The 19,726-nt window shown below is 38.9% G+C and overlaps 1 pseudogene; it reads right to left on the reverse strand.

The window, feature by feature from the left end:
* Positions 1-315: 315 nt before the first annotated feature.
* Positions 316-16,984, reverse strand: LOC104087210 (squalene epoxidase 1-like; annotated as a pseudogene).
* Between the last annotated feature and the right edge of the window lie 2,742 nt (positions 16,985-19,726).

A 19,726-nucleotide genomic window follows, 5' to 3' on the forward strand; every position in this document is an offset into this window, starting at 1 on the left:
CGGTTGGGGAATACCATCGATCATGACCGAAGCCTTTTCACATCACCATTGGTAAATGTACATTCTCTTAATAGGTCATTGTTGGTAAAGGTAAATTTAATGAGTCACTGTTGGCAAATGTCACTTATAAGCATATGAGATCATAAGAGGTTCAGTTGTTTTGTAGAAAACCCTAAAACACTTTAGTTTCATGAATCACGCATTTTTCACATCATCAGTAGAAGAGATAGCTTATTTTCTTGTGTTTCTTTCCCGACGTTGGTATTTAGAACTTAAGCAAGTGACACCATTAGAGGTGCTTTAGTGTTGTGGTTCCTAATTCTTGATGGCCCAACAATTTCCATCAAGGGAAAGTACCAAGCGGTAGTTTTCACTTATAAAGATCGAAATAATACCAACAATAGCAGTTAACATATAGCAAAAATATACATAGCAAAAGGTGTAAAAGGACTTAAGACATTTGCAGAGAGTAGGTGCATCGTTCAAATTACAAAGGGTTTGAGAAGATCACGGAGCACAACTATATTAGACAGTGCAACAATCATCCCTTCATCAGTTAACGAATGATGCATTTTGAGTGCATCGACCATGAGGAGAGAACCGGGAGTTGGATGAGGAGCAGCAGGCATGCTTCGGTTTGGCATTATCCTGGTGTTTCCTTTATCAACTGCGGCAATGAATGCATCATGTATCTCAGGAGGGACCTAGAAAAACAAGGTAAACATCTCATTGAATGCCATAGAATTGAAGTAACATACACCTATGTTGTATGGCAATCAGAAGAAAGTTTCATCATACTTTACCTAGGGAGCAATACCAGTTTTTAAGTATTTTGCCAGTTCACCATTGGAAATATAAGGAACCCTTTAACCAAGTTGTTAGGATCGGGAACCCGGGTAGTGCGGACTTTAGCCAAACAACGGTATAATGACAATAACAAAGACAATGAAAGTTGATAATAATGAAAATTAAAGAATATAAAGAAGAGACAAATTTAACGTGGTTCGGTCAAGGTGACCTACGTTCACAAGCGGAGAGGAGCAATTTCACTATACCAACAAGAGTACAAAAGAGAGTACAAAAATAGAGTAAATACTCTAATTAATCCCAAATACCCCAAGAGAATAACTTCACAAGATCACTCAAAAGAAAGGGTTCACACAAGTGTTTCCCAATACTCACAATCTTACAAAATACTCTATAATGAAATAAAGGAGAAGAAAGAAAGACAAGAGTGAAAAGCTCTTGAATTGGTGTGTTTAACAATGAGAAGAAACTCCTCTATTTATAACAAGAAATCATTGGTCTAATAATGGATATTATGTCATGGCAAATGTCATGATCCACAAATTTGTTATAATGGATATTATGTCATGGCAAATGTCATGAACCACAAATTTGTTATAATGGATATTATGTCATGGCAAATTTCATGAAAATTTGGCCATATTACAAATTTTCACCTTGGCCTAATTTCGGCTTATATATAGTAAATTTGCTCCACCTTCTCCGCAAAAATCCCAATGGGCAAAATCATTCTTCATAAACGCCAATCAAGTTCAGGCAAAGCTTGAACTTGGACACTGGAAGAGGTTTTGTGAACATGTCAGCAATATTAGAATTACGGGGTAATATACCCACCAAATTGAAGATCTATGAGTCTAGTTTCCAACGCATTAAACCGTTCGTCGATACGATCTCAGAATAGAGAGATATTCACGTTTTTGCTATTTAATGTAATTTGAGGGCTCGACTAAGTTTGCATGGTGTTTGAGGACTTGTTGGTGTATTGGGTTGAGGTCCCAGGGGCCTCGGGAGATACTACAGTTGTCGACCTTGAGCGGTTTAAGAAGAAAGAGGTCTGGGAAAACCGGTTCGTCAGTCTAGCTTCCTTCACAAGCTTCCGTGCCATGGCCATGTCCTGGCACGTCCGACGCCGTGCCATGGCCACGTCCTGCCATGGCCACGTCCTACCATGTCCTGCGTCCTGAGCTCGGCCCCCCCGGAATTGGATCGCCTAAAAATTTTCTGGGCAATTAAATAGGACCTAAGGAACCATAGTCACCGCCCCGCCATGACCGTTCCTTGTTTTTTGCATTTTACGGCCAAAGTCTCTAGTGTTGATCTTCTGAACAGAGACTTTTCTTTCAGCAATGGTTTCTCGGATGAAATGATACTTTATATCAATATGCTTCGTCCTCTCATGATACATTTGATCTTTAGTCAAGTGAATGGCACTTTGACTATCACAGAAAATGGTAATACCACTTTGGTGTAAACTGAGTTCCGCAAATAGACCCTTCAACCATAAATCTTCTTTGGTCGCCTCGGTCACTGCCATATATTCTGATTCGGTAGTAGATAAAGCTACTATATGTTGTAATGTAGCTTTCCAACTAATAGCGCAACCACCGATGCAAAATACATAGCATGTCAGTGATCTTCTTTTGTCAAGATCACCTGCATAATCTAAGTCTACAAAACCAACCAAAGTGTTAGTATTTCTCCCAAACTCCAAACATGTGTTTGAAGTACCTCGCAAGTATCTGAGAATCCATTTCACAACATGCCAATGTGCTTTACCAGGGCAAGCCATATACCGGCTTACCACGCTCGCTGCTTGTGAAATGTCTGGACATGTACAAACCATTGCATACATAATACTGCCGACTGCACTGGAATAAGGAACCTGTGCCATGTACCTCTCTTCTTCCTCTGACTGCGAGGACTGAGCAGCTGATAACTTAAAATGAGCAGCAAGAGGGGTACTAACTGGTTTAGCATCTTTCATGCCAAACCTCTCCAAGACTTTCTCCAAGTACGTCTTCTGGGTCAGAAATAGCCTGTTGGCTTTTCGATTTCTTTTGATCTCCATGCCAAGGATTTTCTTAGTTGCTCCCAAATCTTTCATCTCAAATTCACTTTTCAGCTGACTTTTCAAATTGTGAATTTCTGTTAAATCCTTAGCAGCAATGAGCATGTCATCAACATATAATAATAGGTACACAAATGAACCATCATTTAACTTCCTGAAGTAAACACAACTATCATACATGCTCCTCGAATAACCATGACCCAACATAAAGGAATCAAACCTTTTATACCATTGTCTTGGAGACTGCTTTAATCCGTACAAGAATTTCTTCAACAAGCAAACATGATCTCCTTTTCCTTCAATTTCAAATCCTTCGGGTTGATGCATGTATATTTATTCCTCAAGTTTGCTATGTAAGAAAGCTGTCTTAACATCAAGTTGTTTTTAATTCCAAATCATACATGGCAACGAAGGTAAGCAAGACACGAATAGAGCAATGTTTAACAACAGGTGAGAAAATATCATTAAAATCAACTCCTTGTACCTGACTATAGCCCTTTGCAACTAATCGTGCCTTATACCTCGCATCTTCAACCCCTGGAATACCATCCTTTTCTTGAAAACCCATTTGTAACCAACAATTCTTTTTCCTGATGGCGGCTTCACAAGAGACCAAGTACCATTCTTGTGAAGAGACTCAATTTCTTCATTCATTGAAATCGGCCACTTGGCTAAGTCAGCACCAGAAACTGCTTCTGAATATTTTGATGGTTCTCCAATTTCTTCAGTTTCCTGTGCAACTGAAAAAGTAAATGCAACATAATCTCCAAATCTTAATGGTTGTTTACCTTCTCTTCTTGGTCTATGTTTGGCTATAGAATATTCCTCTTCTTCTGGTTCAACTTCAGGAGTCTCAACTTCAAGAATTTCAGCTTCTGTCTCAACTTCAGGAGTTTCAACTGTATTTTGCTCCAAAGTTGATGAGCTTGACTTAGAAGGAATGCCAATCTCAATCTCCACTTGGTTCTGTGTACACTTCCCTTTATCTGTATCACAAGAACTAGAAGACTCTTTTCTAGAATATAACATAGAGGATTCATCAAAGGTTACATCTCTACTAATTATAAATTTTGGTGCCATGGGATCAGGATACCATAGTCGGTATCCTTTCACCCTAAATGGATACCCAAGGAAAATGCACTTTTTAGCCCTTGACTCTAATTTTCTATCATTTACATGCATGTATGCAGGGCAACCAAATATCTTTAAATCAGAATAATTAGCAGGAGTACCTGACCATATTTCCTCTGGAGTCTTAAAGTTCAAATGTGCAGAAAGAGCTCGGTTGACAATATAACAAGCTGTAGAGATAGCTTCTGCCCAAAAGGCGTTTGTCAACCCAACATTTGAAATCATGCAACGAGCCCTTTCCAAAAGATTTCTATTCATCCTTTCTGCCACACCATTTTGCTGAGGTGTCATTCTCACAGTATGATATCGAGCAATTCCTTCATTCTTGCAAAATTCGTTGAATTCATCATTACAAAATTCCAAGCCATTATCTGTTCTAAGCCGCTTAACCTGTTTTCCTGTTTGCTTCTCAATCAAAACTTTCCATTGTTTGAAATTTAAGAAAACATCACTTTTATTTTTCAGGAAATAAACCCAAACTTTTCTTGAATAATCATCAATGAAAGTTAACATATACCTGGCACCACCTTTTGATGGGGTACGTGAAGGACCCCAAAGATCTGAATGAATGTAATCCAAAGTACCTTTTATTTTATGAATCACTGGAGATTTGAAGCTGACTCTTTTCTGCTTCCCGAACACACAATGTTCACAGAACTCCATATTTCCTGTACTTTGGCCACATAAGAGACCTCTTTTGCTGAGGATGGAAAGACCTTTTTCACTCATATGCCCTAATCACATATGCCATAATTTGGTGATATCAGAATCTGATTTATCTGATATTGAAACTGCAGCAGCACCTGTAACAGTAGATCCCAAAAGAGTATATAACGTACCAAATCTGCGTGCTTTCATGATCACAAGAGTATCATGAGAAATTTTCAGAACTCCACCTTCACCTGTGTACTTGCACCCAAGAGATTCTAGAGTGCCCAAAGAGATGAGATTTTTCTTCAAGTCAGGAACATGTCTAACATCGGTGAGAGTTCTCACCACACCATCGTGCATTTTGATTCGGACTGTACCTTTTCCAATAACTTTGCAGGCAACATTGTTGCCCATCAAGACAACTTTACCTCCAATAGATTCATATGTGGTAAATAAATCCCGACTGGGACACATATGATAAGAACAACTCGAATCTAAAATTCACTCATTGTTAGATTTGAAACTATTATTAGTTGCTAAAAAAATAGTTCCCTCAGTCTCATCAACAGCTACACTTGTTTTGGCAGTGTTAATATTTTTGTGCTCATTTTTCTTTTCTGTATGCTTTTCTTTGTTTTTCGATTTAAAGCATTCAGAAATAATGTGACCTTTCTTATGATAATATTTGCACATGACATTTCTGTATCTGGATTTTGATCTTGATTTAGGTTTCTCACTACTTGAATCTTTCTTATTGGATCTACCTCTTATGAATAAGCCTTCCCCTTGGTTCCCACTAGTTTCCCCAGCAATATCTCTATCTATTTGTTCTTTTGATTTCAAAATAGATTTGATATCTTTATAAGAGATATTATCCTTTCAATAAAGCATAGTATCTCTTATATGTTTAAACGACTGGGGTAAGGAAACAAGCAATAACACAGCTTGATCCTCATCTTTGATTTCAGCATCTATGTTACTTAAATCCATAAGAAGAGAATCAAAAGTATCAAGATGAGTAAGTATAGAGGTACCTTTAGCCATACGAAAAGTGTAGAGTTTTTGCTTTAGGTAAAGCCTGCTTTCTACTGTTCTTTTTATATATAGGGTTTTAAGCTTTTCCCATATGTCTTTGGTTGAGCTTTCTGCTGCAACTTCATGCAAAACCTCATTTGAAAGATTTAAAATAATACATGTTTTTGCCTTTTTGTGTATGACGGCAAACTCCTCGCCCGTCATTTTATCCGGCATCTTCTCATTTCCTTGCAGTGCCAAATCTAAGCCATCCTGAATTAGGATAGCTTCCATCTCTTTAATTGCCACATTCCGAAGTTTGCACTTCGGTCAAATTTCTCAACATAAGACTTTGTTAGAGTCATTTTTGGCTATTTAAACTAACCCGGTTAGATCTGGCTCTGATACCAATTTGTTAGGATCGGGAACCCGGGTAGTGCGGAATTTAGCCAAACAACGGTATAATTACAATAACAAAGACAATGGATGTTGATAATAACGGAAATTAAAGAATATAAAGAAGACACAAATTTAACGTGGTTCGGTCAAGGTGACCTACGTCCACAAGCGGAGAGGAGCAATTTCACTATATCAACAAGAGTACAAAAGAGAGTACAAAATTAGAGTAAATACTCTAATTAATCCCAAATACCCCAAGAGAATAACCTCACAAGATCACTCAAAAGAAAGGGTTCACACAAGTATTTCTCAACACTCACTCTCTTACAAAATACTCTATAATGAAATAAAGGAGAAGAAAGAAAGACAAGAGTGAAAAGCTCTTGAATTGGTGTGTTTACAAATGAGGAGAAACTCCTCTATTTATAGCAAGAAATCCTTGGTCTAATAATGGATATTATGTCATGGCAAATGTCATGATCCACAAATTTGTTATAATGAATATTATGTCATGCCAAATGTCATGAACCACAAATTTTTTATAATGAATATTATGTCATGATAAATGTCATGAAAATTTGGCCATATTACACAAGTACATCAACCAGACAACGAATTTCAGTACTGCTAATAGGATATAACAAGATAATAGGTGAAGGGTTAGCCAAATAACATTGACTATGGTTTGCATGAGTAAGTTGGCAGTTCTCCAGGACCAAACCAACAAAACAAGAAGGCACATCTACCTGTGGGATATGATAACATCAATGAGCTTCAGGAGAAAGGATTAATAAAGAAACACCAAAAATAAAGTACATAGAAAACAATTGTTGATATTCACATACTCGACTACTTTTTCCAATCATACCTTAATATGTTTCACCCAATTCTTATTTGTAGAATAAGAAAATAAGCAAAAGATTAGTAGGAATGAGCTCTTGAACCCGTCAACCACTGAGTTATTTTCAACATTCCCCCCAAGCAAAAATTTAAAACTCTAGTAGCTGCCCTTACGTTTGGGTTGCAACGCATACGTCGCAGATTCAAGAAACAACCATCACACACAATGGTTAATGGTCCACAAGCTTTCAAATCTTCACCAGATTTAGTTTTGTACAGTACACCTTTAGTGGTCTCACTCTCTACAAGCAGAAAAGTGATTGTTCCTTGCTCTAGTTTGACACTGTCAGATAATCAAAAGCATATGGAGTAGCCATTAATCAATGAAAGAGCATAACACCAATGAAGATGTTTTACACGGAGAATTTACAAACTAGGTCATTAATAAATAGGGAGAGGAGATATATACTTGGGTAGAGACGCAGATTTCTCTCACATTCTTTGGATGAAGCACCCATGGTGAAAGCTCCTTCCGGAAACATCTGAGTGAAATTTCTCCAGGGGATAAGATAGCCAGGTGTTTTTCCCATCCTTGAAAAGATCATATCCAAAAACTCGCTGAGCATTAATATTCTCCACACAATCTCTATTTAGCAAGAGAATATTATGGAGTTCTGTACAAGAAAAAATGAAAAATCAATCAATCAATCATCTACATCTCAATTCCAAGTCTTAGGGTGCTTATACCAATCTTCTCTTTATACTCTCCTCAGAAGGACAAATGGGGTGTAAAACTTCTAAAGAACATTTTTTTCTCCATCCAGGGAGAAGTAATGTCTGACCATAATGACAAATGAATTTCATTATGTAAGTTAGACAAGTGGCTACTAACCATCTAGTCCCAACTCAAGCAATTTGAGGTTGCCACCTGGCCGTCGCAATTCTCCCACAATCTGATCAGGCTCTGCCGAATCTCTTTCAATCACATGTACTCAACGCCTATCCTGAAATCCAAAATGTATAAGTATACCATTTCAAAGAGAATGCTTCTTTTCTTCTTTCATCATTCCTTTTTCTTTAAAATAAGTAAGAATTGCATTAATACTCAAACCTAGCATTAAGAATTTTATTAAACTTCCTTTGTAGCCACAAAAATTGCCCTTTTTGATTAATAACTTATGAAGCAATACTAAGCAAGAATCTTCAAAACCATTTCAAAATCAGCATATACACTCAGTTTTCAATTGTTAATCACCCCTTTCTTCTTCTAACCGTATTTATCCTTCTAACAATTCATGTGTAACCTTGAAATTCTTAGTTTAGTGTCTATTGTATCACCATTGTCAAAACCGGTTGTAATCAGTTCAGAGGCGGATCTAATAAATAATTATCTCAAATTCGCATTCTATATACATATTTTTCATGGTAGCATCCGACCAGCTTGCTCGAACCTCGACTAATCCATGAGCGCGTGTTACCTCCTAGCAACAAAGACACTTGGTAATTTTGTCCACCAAAATTAAGGGAAATAGGAAACATTCACTTTGGTGTTCCCTTCACTAGTAATCGAACTCTGGTTTTCAAGGTTGTTATTCCAATTCATGGTCCACGAGGCCACCCTAGAGATAGAAATGGGAATGCACCTATAAGCTTTATGTCTTAAATCCGCCTTTAATTACGGGAAAAGTAGTCTTCTTTTGAGACCTAATGCTTTCCATCCAGATCATTTCTTTTACAAGTAACTTTTTTATGACGGTGGTGTCCGGGTCAGGCCAGCATGCGTGCACCTCGACAATTTCATCAGGTACTACCTCCTGCTAATATAAATATTGGGCAACTCTGCCCACCAAGGCTTAAGTAGACGAGAACAATTTCTTTTACGAGTAAGAAACAGTCACATTATCTAAGTCATTAGGCCAAATGGCCAATTACACACAATTCATTACGAATATGCAAATAAGTAAAAAACTGAAATTTAGAAAATTGATGAAGGATAAGCGGATAAATAAAAACTTGCCGAACGTGTGAGCGAGTGCAGCATCAGCAACGTTAGCACCGACGATGATGACGTCGACATCATTGTCTTTATCCTTCGATCTGCATTCTCTGTCAGTAATCGAACCCCTATTTTCAAGGTTGTCATTCCAACTCTTGGACCACTAGACCACCCTAGAGATAGAAACGGGAATGTACCTATAAGCATTAAGTCTTAAATTTGCCTTTAATTATGGGCAAAGTAGTATTTTTTTTTAGACCTAATGCTTTCCATCCAGATAATGTCTTTTACAAGTAATTTTTTTTTATGACAGTGGTGTCGGGGCCATGCCAGCATGCCTGCACCTCGACAATTTCACTAGGTACTACCTCCTTCTAACATAAGTATTGGGTAACTCTGCCCACCAAGGATTAAGTAGACAAGAAACCAATATTTTTACGAGTAAGAAATGGTCACATTATCTAAGTCATTAGGACAAATGGCCTAATACACATAATTCATTACGTAAATGCAAATAAGTTAAAAACCGAAATTTAGAAAATTGATGAAGGATAAGCGGTTAAATAGGAACTTGCCGAACGTGTGAGCGAGTGCAGCACCAGCAACGTCAGCACTGACGATGATAACGTTGAAATCATTGTCTTTATCCTTCGATTTGCATTCTCCGTCAGTAATCGAACCCCGGTTTTCGAGGTTGTCATTCCAACTCTTCGACCACGGGACCACCCTAGAGATAGAAACGAGAATGCACATATAAGCTTTAAGTCTTAAATCCGCCTTTAAATGGGCAAAATAGTCTTCTTTTAAAACCTAATACTTTTCATCCAGATCATTTCTTTTACAAGTAACTTTTTTATTGCGGTGATGTCCGGGCCAGGCCAGCATGCATGCACCTCGACAATTCCACCATGTACTACCTCCTGCTAACACAATTGGAAAACTTCGCCCACCCAGGCTTAAGTAGACCAGAACAAATTCTTTTATGAGTAAGAAATGGTCACATTATCTAAGTCATTAGGCCAAATGGCCAATTACACACAATTCATTACGTACATGCAAATAAGTTAAAAATTGAAATTTAGAAAATTGATGAAGGATAAGCGGATTAGTACAAACTTGCTGAACGTGTGAGAGAGTGCAACACCTGCAACGTCAACACCGATGATGATGGCGTCGACATCATTTTCTTTATCCTTCGATCTGCATTCTTTATCAGTAATCGAACCCCGGTTTTCAAGGTTGTCATTCCATCTCTTGGACCACTAGATCACCCTAGAGATAGAAATGGGTATGCACCTATAAACATTAATTCTTAAATTCGCCTTTAATTATGGGCAAAGTAGTATTTTTTTTAGACCTAATGCTTTCCATCCAGATCATTTCTTTTACAAGTAACTTTTTTATGACGATGGTGTTCGGGTCAGGCCAGCGTGCACCTCGACAATTTCACTATGTACTACCTCTTGCTAACACAAGTATTAGGTAACTCTCCCTACCAAGACTTAAGTAGTTAAGAACAAATTCTTTTACGAGTAAGAAATTGTCACATTATCTAAGTCATTAGGCCAAATCTCCAATTACACACAACTCATTACGTAAACGCAAATAATTTAAAAATCAAAATTTAGAAAATTGATGAAAGATCAGCGAATAAATACAAACTTGCCGAACGTGTGAGCAAGTGTAGCACCAGCAACGTCAGCACCGACGATGATGACGTCGGCATCATTGTCTTTATCCTTCGATCTGCATTCTCTTTCAGTAATCAAACCCCGGTTTTTAAGGTTGTCATTCCAACTCTTGGACCACTAAACCACCCTAGAGATAGAAACGGGAATGCACCTATAAGCATTAAGTGTTAAATCCGCCTTTAATTATGGGCAAAGTAGTATTTTTTGAGACCTAATGCTTTCCATCCAGACCATTTCTTTTATAAGTAACTTTTTTATGACAGTGGTGTCGGGGCCATGCCAGCATGCCTGCACCTCGACAATTCCACTAGGTACTACCTCCTTCTAACATAAGTATTGGGTAACTCTGCCCACCAAGGATTAAGTAGACAAGAAACAAATATTTTTACGAGTAAGAAATGGTCACATTATCTAAGTCATTAGGCCAAATGGCCTATTACACATAATTCATTACGTAAATGCAAATAAGTTAAAAACCAAAATTTAGAAAATTGATGAAGGATAAGCAGTTAAATAGGAACTTGCCGAACGTGTGAGCGAGTGCAGCACCAGCAACGTCAGCACTGACGATGATGACGTTGACATCATTGTCGTTATCCTTCGATTTGCATTCTCCGTCAGTAATCGAACCCCGATTTTCGAGGTTGTCATTCCAACTCTTCGACTACGGGACCACCCTAGAGATAGAAACGGGAATGCACATATAAGCTTTTAGTCTTAAATCCGCCTTTAAATGGGCAAAATAGTCTTCTTTTAAGACCTAATGTTTTTCATCCAAATCATTTCTTTTACAAGTAACCTTTTTATTACGGTGATGTTCGGGCCAGGCCAGCATGCATGCACCTCGACAATTCCATCATGTACTACCTCCTGCTAACACAATTGGGAAACTCCGCCCACCCAGGCTTAAGTAGACAAGAACAAATTCTTTTACGAGTAAGAAATGGTCACATTATCTAAGCCATTAGGCCAAAAAGCCAATTACACACAATTCATTACGTAAATGCAAATAAGTTAAAAACTGAAATTAAGAAAATTGATAAAGGATAAATGGATAAATACAAACTTACCGAACGTGTGAGCGAGTGGAGGACCAGCAACATCAGCACTGATGATGACGACATCGACATCATTGTGCTTCTCCTTCGATCTGCATTCTCTGTCAATAATCGAACCCCGATTTTCAAGGTTGTCATTCCAACTCTTGGACCACTAGACCACCATAGATATAGAAACGGGAATGCACCTATAAGCTTTAAGTCTTAAATTCGACTTTAGTTATGGGCAAAGTAGTATTTTTTTTTAGACTTAATGTTTCCATCTAGATCATTTCTTTTACAAGTAACTTTTTTTATGACGGTGGTGTCTGGGCCAGGCCAGCATGCGTGCACCTCGACAATTCCACCATGTACTACCTCCGTCTAACACTAGTATTGGGTAACTTCGCTCACCAAGGCTTAAGTAGATGAGAACAAATTCTTTTACGAGTAAGAAATGGTCACATTATCTAAGTCATTAGGCCAAATGGCCAATTACACATGATTCATTACGTAAATGCAAATAAGTTTAGAACCGAAATTTAGAAAATTGATGAAGGATAAGCGGATAAATACAAACTTGCCGAACGTGTGAGCGAGTGCAGCACCAGCAACGTCAGCACTAACTATGATGACATTGACATCGTTATCTTTATCCTTTGATCTGCATTCTCCGTCAGTAATTGAACCCCGATTTTCAAGGTTGTCATTCCAAGTCTTGGACCACGAGACCACCCTAGAGATAGAAACGGGAATGCACCTATAAGATTTAAGTCTTAAATCTACCTTTAAATGGGCAAAGTAGTATTCTTTTGAGACCTAATGCTTTCCATCCATATCATTTCTTTTACAAGTAACTTTTTTTTACGGTGGTATCCAGGCCAGGCCAGCATGCGTGCACCTCGATAATTCCACCATGTACTACCTCATGCTAACACAATTGAGTAACTCCGCCCACCAAGTCTTAAGTAGACGAGAGCAAATTCTTTTATGAGTATGAAATGGTCATATTATCTAAGTCATTAGGCCAAATGGACAATTACACACGATTCATTACGTAAATGCAAATAAGTTTAAAACAGATATTTAAAAAATTGATGAAGGATAAGTGGATAAATACAAACTTGCCGAACGTGTGAGCGATTGCTACACCAATAACGTCAGCACTGGCGATAATGGCGTCGACATCGTTGTCTTTACCCTTCGATCTGCATTCTCCATCAGTAATCGAACCCCAGTTTTCAAGGTTGTTAATCCAATTTCTTGTTCCATGAGACAACCCTAGAGATATAAACACGAATGCACCTATAAGCTTTAAGTCTTAAATGCGACTCAAATTATGGGCAAAGTAGTATACTTTTGAGACCTAATGCTTTCTATCCAGATCATTTCATTTACAAGTAAATTTTTTATGACGGTGGTGACTGGGCCAGGCCAACATGAGTGCACCTCGACAATTCCACTAGGTACAATTGGATAACTCCGCCCACCAAGGCTTAAGTAGACGTGAACAAATTCTTTTACGAGTAAGAAATGGTCACATTATCTAAGTCATTAGGCCAAATGGCCAATTACATGCAATTCATTACGTAAATGCAAATAAGTTAAAAACCAAAATTTAGAAAATTGATGAAGGATAAGCGGATAAATACAAACTTGCCTAACGTATGAGCTAGTGCAACACGAGCAACGTCAGCACTGACGATGATGACGTCGGCATCGATGTATTTATCCTTCGATCTGCATTCTCCGACAGTAATCGAACTCTGGTTTTCAAGGTTGTTATTCCAATTCATGGTCCACGAGGCCACCCTAGAGATAGAAATGGGAATGCACCTATAAGCTTTATGTCTTAAATCCGCCTTTAATTATGGGCAAAGTTGTCTTCTTTTGAGACCTAATGCTTTCCATCCACATCATTTCTTTTACAAGTAACGTTTTTATGACGGTGGTGTCCGGGGCAGGCCAGCATGCGTGCACCTCTATAATTTCACCAGGTACTACCTCCTGCTAACACAAATATTGGGTAACTCCGCCCACCAAGGCTTAAGTAGACGAGAACAAATTCTTTTACGAGTAAGAAATGATCACATTATATAAGTCGTTAGGTCAAATGGCCAATTACACACAATTCAATACGTATATCCAAATAAGTTAAAAACCAAAATTTAGAAAATTGATGAAGGATAAGCGGATAAATACAAACTTGACGAACGTATGAGCGAGTGTAACACCAGCAACGTCAGCACTGACGATGATGATGTCGATATCGATGTCTTTATCTTTCGATCTGCATTCTCCGTCAGTAATAGAACCCCGATTTTTAAGGTTGTCATTCCAACTCTTGGACCACTAGTCCACCCTAGAGATAGAAACGAGAATGCACCTATAAGCATTAAGTCTTAAATCTGCCTTTAATTATGGGTAAAGTAGAGTTTTTTTGAGACCTAATGCTTTCCATCCAGATCATTTCTTTTACAAGTAACGTTTTTATGAGAGTGGTGTCCGGGCCAGGACAGCATGCGTGCACCTCGACTATTCCACCAGGTACTAGCTCTTGCTAATACAAGTATTAGGTAACTTTGCCCACCAAGACTTAAGTAGACCAGAACAAATTCTTTTACGAGTAAGAAATGGTCACATTATCTAAGCCATTAGGCCAAATGGCCAATTACACACAATTCATTACGTAAATGCAAATAAGTTAAAAACTGAAATTAAGAAAATTGATGAAGGATAAGCAGATAAATACAAACTTGCCAAACGTGTGAGCGAGTGCAACACCAACAACGTCAGCACTGACGATGTCACGTTTACATCGTTGTCTTTATCCCTCGATCTGCATTCTCCGTCAGTAATCGAACCCCGGTTTTCAAGGTTGTCATTCCAATTCTTGGGCCACGAGACCACTCTAGAGATAGAAATGGGAATGCACTTATAAGCTTTAAGTCTTAAATCTGCCTTTAATTATGGGCAAAGTAGTTTTCTTTTGAAACCTAATGCATTCCATCCAGATCATTTCTTTTACAAGTAACTTTTTTATGATGGTGGTGTCCGGGCCAGGCTAGCATGCATGCACCTCTACAATTCCATCAGGTACTACCTCCTGCTAACACAAGTATTGGGTAACTCCGCCCACCAAGGCTTAAGTAGACATGAATAAATTCATTTACGAGTAAGAAATGGTCACATTATCTAAATCATTAGGCCAAATGGCCAATTACACACAATTCATTATGTAAATGCAAATAAGGTAAAAATAGAAATTTAGAAAATTGATGAAGGATAAGCGGATAAATACAAACTTACCAAATGTGTGAGCGAGTGCAACACCAACAATGTTAGCACTGGCGATAATGACGTCGACATCGATGTCTTTATCCTTCGATCTGCATTCTCCGTCAGTAATCGAACCCCGGTTTTCAAGGTTATCAATCCAATTTCTTGGTCCATGAGACAACCCTAGAGATAGAAATGGGAATGCACCTATAAGCTTTAAGTCTTAAATCTATCTTAAATTATAGGCAAAGTCGTCTTCTTTTGAGACCTAATGATTTCCATCTAGATCATTTCTTTTACAAGTATCTTTTTTATGACGGTGGTTTCCGGGCCAGGCCAGCATGCGTGCACCTCTATAATTCCACCAGGTACTACCTCCTGCTAATATAAGTATTGGGTAACTCCGCCCACCAAAGCTTAAGTAGACGAGAAAAAATTCTTTTACAAGTAAGAAATGGTCATGTAATCTAAGTCATTAAGCCAAATGGCCAATTACACACAATTCATTACGTAAATGCAAATAAGTTAAAAACTAAAATTTAGAAAATTGATGAAGGATAAGAGGATAAATACAAACTTGCCGAATGTGTGAGCGAGTGCAACACCAGCAACGTCAGCACTGACGATGTCACGTTGACATCGTTGTCTTTATCCCTCGATCTGCATTCTCCGTCAGTAATCAAACCCCGGTTTTCAAGGTTGTCATTCCAATTCTTGGGCCACGAGACCACCCTAGAGATAGAAATGGGAATGCACTTATAAGCTTTAAGTCTTAAATCTGCCTTTAATTATGGGCAAAGTAGCCTTCTTTTGAAACCTAATGCTTTCCATCCACATCATTTCTTTTACAAGTAACTTATTTTATGACGGTGGTGTCCGGGCTAGGCCAGCATGCGTGTACCTCTACAATTCCACCAGGTACTACCTCGGTCTAACACAAGTATTGGGTAACTCCGCCCACCAAGCCTTAAGTAGACGTGAACAAATTCTTTTACGAGTAAGAAATGGTCACATTATCTAAGTCATTAGGCCAAATGGCCAATTACACACAATTCATTACGTAAATGCAAATAAGTTAAAAACAGAAATTTAGAAATTTAGAAAATTGATGAAGGATAAGCGGATAAATACAAACTTATCGAACGTGTGAGCGAGTGCAACACCAGCAACGTCAGTACTGACGATGATGACGTCGACATCGTTGTCTTTATCCTTTGATATGTATTCTCCGTCAGTAATCGAACCCTGGTTTTCAAGGTTGTCATTCCAATTTCTTGGTCCATGAGACAACCCTAGAGATAGAAATGTAAATGCACCTATAAGCTTTAAGTCTTAAATCCGCCTTTAATTATAGGCAAAGTAGCCTTCTTTTGAGACCTAATGCTTTCCATCCAGATCATTTCTTTTACAAGTAACTTTTTTATGACGGTGGTGTCCAGGCCAGGCCAGCATGCGTGCACCTCGACAATTTCATTAGGTACTATCTCTTGCTAACACAAGTATTGGGCAACTCTGCCCACCAAGGCTTAAGTAGACGAGAACAAATTCTTTTACGCGTAAGAAATGGTCACATTATCTAAGTCATTAGGCCAAATGGCCAATTACACTCAATTCATTACGTAAATGCAAATAAGCTTAAAACAGAAATTTAAAAAATTGATGAAGGATTAAAAGGGCAACCCGGTGTATTAAGCTCCCGCTATGCGCGGGGTTTGCGAAAGGGCCGGACCACAAGGGTCTATTGTACGCAACCTTACCCTGCATTTCTACAAGAGACTGCTTCTTTATCCTTGCCGAACGTGTGAGCGAGTGCAGCACCAGCAACGTCAGCACCGATGATGATGACGTCGACATCGTTGTCTTTATCCTTCCATCTGCATTCTCCGTCAATAGCACTAGTAGTAGTAGTGGTATTGGTGGTGCTCTCATTGTTTTCGCTGCGTTCATCATTTGATCTATTGATAAAAAATAACCAAGTTGCAACGAAGCCAAACACAAAGGCGAGAACTAATTCAATGCTGCTCTGATGATCCACCAGGGTGAAATTGGGAAAACGACGTCGTTCGCCCATGTTTTTTCGTATCTTTTGACTATACTTAGAAAGAATCTCTCTGTTTTTCTGCCATTCACAATATATATAGGCATTTTAAAATACAAAAAAAAGATAAACTAAATGATGGTTGGATTTGTCGATGCTCCGCGAGGAGTAGCTATGAACGTGTGTTGCATGTAATGTTTATTTCCTTTGCATGTAATTAAATGATAGTATATATAATACATTGGTTAATCTTTTTATTTACATCACATCGTTCTTCTCCTTTTTATTGTTTTTTGGATCACCGCCAAGTTTTTTCCAGAATGTAATCACGATATCCTTAGTTCACCTAGTGTCCACACAAGCTCGTGCGTGCTCTTATATTGCCAAGCCTGAGAGAGGCTATACTCTTTGCCGCCAACCTTAGCATACATACAATTATCATCTGATTTTTCGAGTAAAAGCACACGCCGAAGTCATAAAGGCCGAGACCAGGAAGTCGGACCTTTTCAAGGTAAAGCAAAAAGATAACGAGATGCTAAGAGAGTTCGTATCTCGTTTTCAAACGGAACGAATGGATCTACCACCGGTCACGGACGATTGGGCTGTACAAGCTTTCACTCAAGGACTGAACGAATGAAGCTCGATGGCTTCACGACAGCTGAACCAGAATTTGGTCGAGTACCCGACTATTACCTGAGCCGATGTGCACAATCGATATCAATCGAAGATCAGAGTTGAAGATGACCAGTTGGGTTCTGGGTCCGCTATTAAAAGGGACGTCGACAGAGAACCAAGGTCGAACAGGGACCGATATCGGCTATATAACGGAGATCGTAGGGGAATGAACCTACACGTAACTCCGTACGAGGCGAAAGGAGAAGTGATCGAGGCCAAGGGTCTCAGGGGATGATGAACAAGTATGGGTTCGACAGGAATATCAGACCTAAGGAAGCACCACCGTTATCAGAATATAACTTCAACATCGATGCATCTTCCATCGTGTCGGCTATCGGACGCATCAAAGATACTAAGTAGCCTCGACCTCTACAGTCCGATCCAGCCTAGAGGAACCCAATCAAATATGCAAATATCATGGCACCCATGGCCACAAAACCGAAGACTGCAGGCAATTGAGAGAGGAGGTAGCCCGTTTATTCAATAAAGGGCACCTTCGAGAATTTTTAAGTGACCGGGCTAAAAACCATTTCAAAAACAGAGATTTCAATAGACAAAACGAACAAGAAGAGCCACAATACATCATCCACATGATCATCAGAGGGATCGACGTCCCCAAGGGACCGGTGCTTAAACGCACTAAGATGTCTATTATAAGAGAAAATCGATCTCGGACTCAGGATTACACACCTAAAGGAACCTTGTCCTTTAGTGACGAAGACGCGGAAGGAATCATGCAATCCCATAACGATGCACTAGTAATATCTGTACTTATGAATAAAACTCAAGTTAGACGTGTGTTAATTGATCCAGGTAGTTCGGCCAACATCATTCGATCAAGGGTCGTAGAGCAACTCGGTCTACAGGATCAGGTCGTAGCCACTACCCTGGTACTGAATAGATTTAATATGGCATGTAAAACTACTAAGGGCGAGATAATCTTGCCAGTAAATATATCCGAGACCATCCAGGAAATGAATTTTCACATAATCGAGGGCGATATGAGATATAACGCCTTGTTCGGGAGGCCATGGATCCACAACATGAGAGCAGTACCCTCGACCCTTCACCAGGTTCTGAAATTCCCAACATTGGAGGGAATCAAAACGGTCTATGGGGAACAACCAGCCACAAAAGAAATGTTCTCCGTCGATGAAGTGAATCCGATATCTTCACTATCATCGACAAAGGGATCAGATTCGAAGGAGGAATAAGATACCAAATAGCAATCACAAATGTCAGCCTCAACCCAACTAGGGAATTAGAAGACTGACAAAGACAATGACTATGGGGTCCCTTGATCCTTTGTGATCCCCGATGATACCGACACTACCCAATCAACGGTTGAAGAACTGGTGCAAGTCGCGCTAATCGAACATCTGCCCAAGCGAAAGGTATACCTAGGCACGAGGTTAGATCCCAAACTCAGGAAAAAGCTTATTCAATTTCTTATAGCTTACATGAACTGTTTCGCTTGGTCCCGTCTTGACATAACAGGGATCCCACCGGAAATAGCCACTCATAGACTGAGCTTGGATCCAAAATTCCATCCGGTAAAGCAAAAAAGAAGGCCCCAATCCAAGGTCAAACATGCCTTCATCAAGGACGAGGTAACTAAACTTCTTAAAATATGATCCATTCGAGAAGTTACATACCCCGAATGGCTAGAAAATATGGTTGTAGTCCCTAAGAAAGGAAACAAATTTAGAATGTGTATAGATTATAAAGACTTGAACAAAGCATGCCCTAAGGATTCCTTTCCTTTGCCTAGCATCTATCGTATGATCGATGCCACGGCCGGCCACGAGATTCTTAGTTTTCTCGATGCCTACTTTGGGTACAACCAAATATAAATGAACCCAGAGGATCAGGAAAAGACCTCGCTTGTCACTAAGTACGATACCTATTATTATAACGTAATGCCATTCGGTCTAAAAACTGCTGGTGCAACTTATCAATGCCTAGTGAATCGAATATTTGAAAAACAAATAGGAAAATCTATGAAAGTTTATATTGACAACATGTTAGTTAAGTCCCTGCGAGCAGAGAACCATTTAAATCATTTGCAGGAAACTTTCAACGTACTAAAGAAGTACAATA

This window comes from Nicotiana tomentosiformis, chromosome 12 (assembly GCF_000390325.3).
Source record: "Nicotiana tomentosiformis chromosome 12, ASM39032v3, whole genome shotgun sequence".
Classification (NCBI taxonomy): domain Eukaryota; kingdom Viridiplantae; phylum Streptophyta; class Magnoliopsida; order Solanales; family Solanaceae; genus Nicotiana; species Nicotiana tomentosiformis.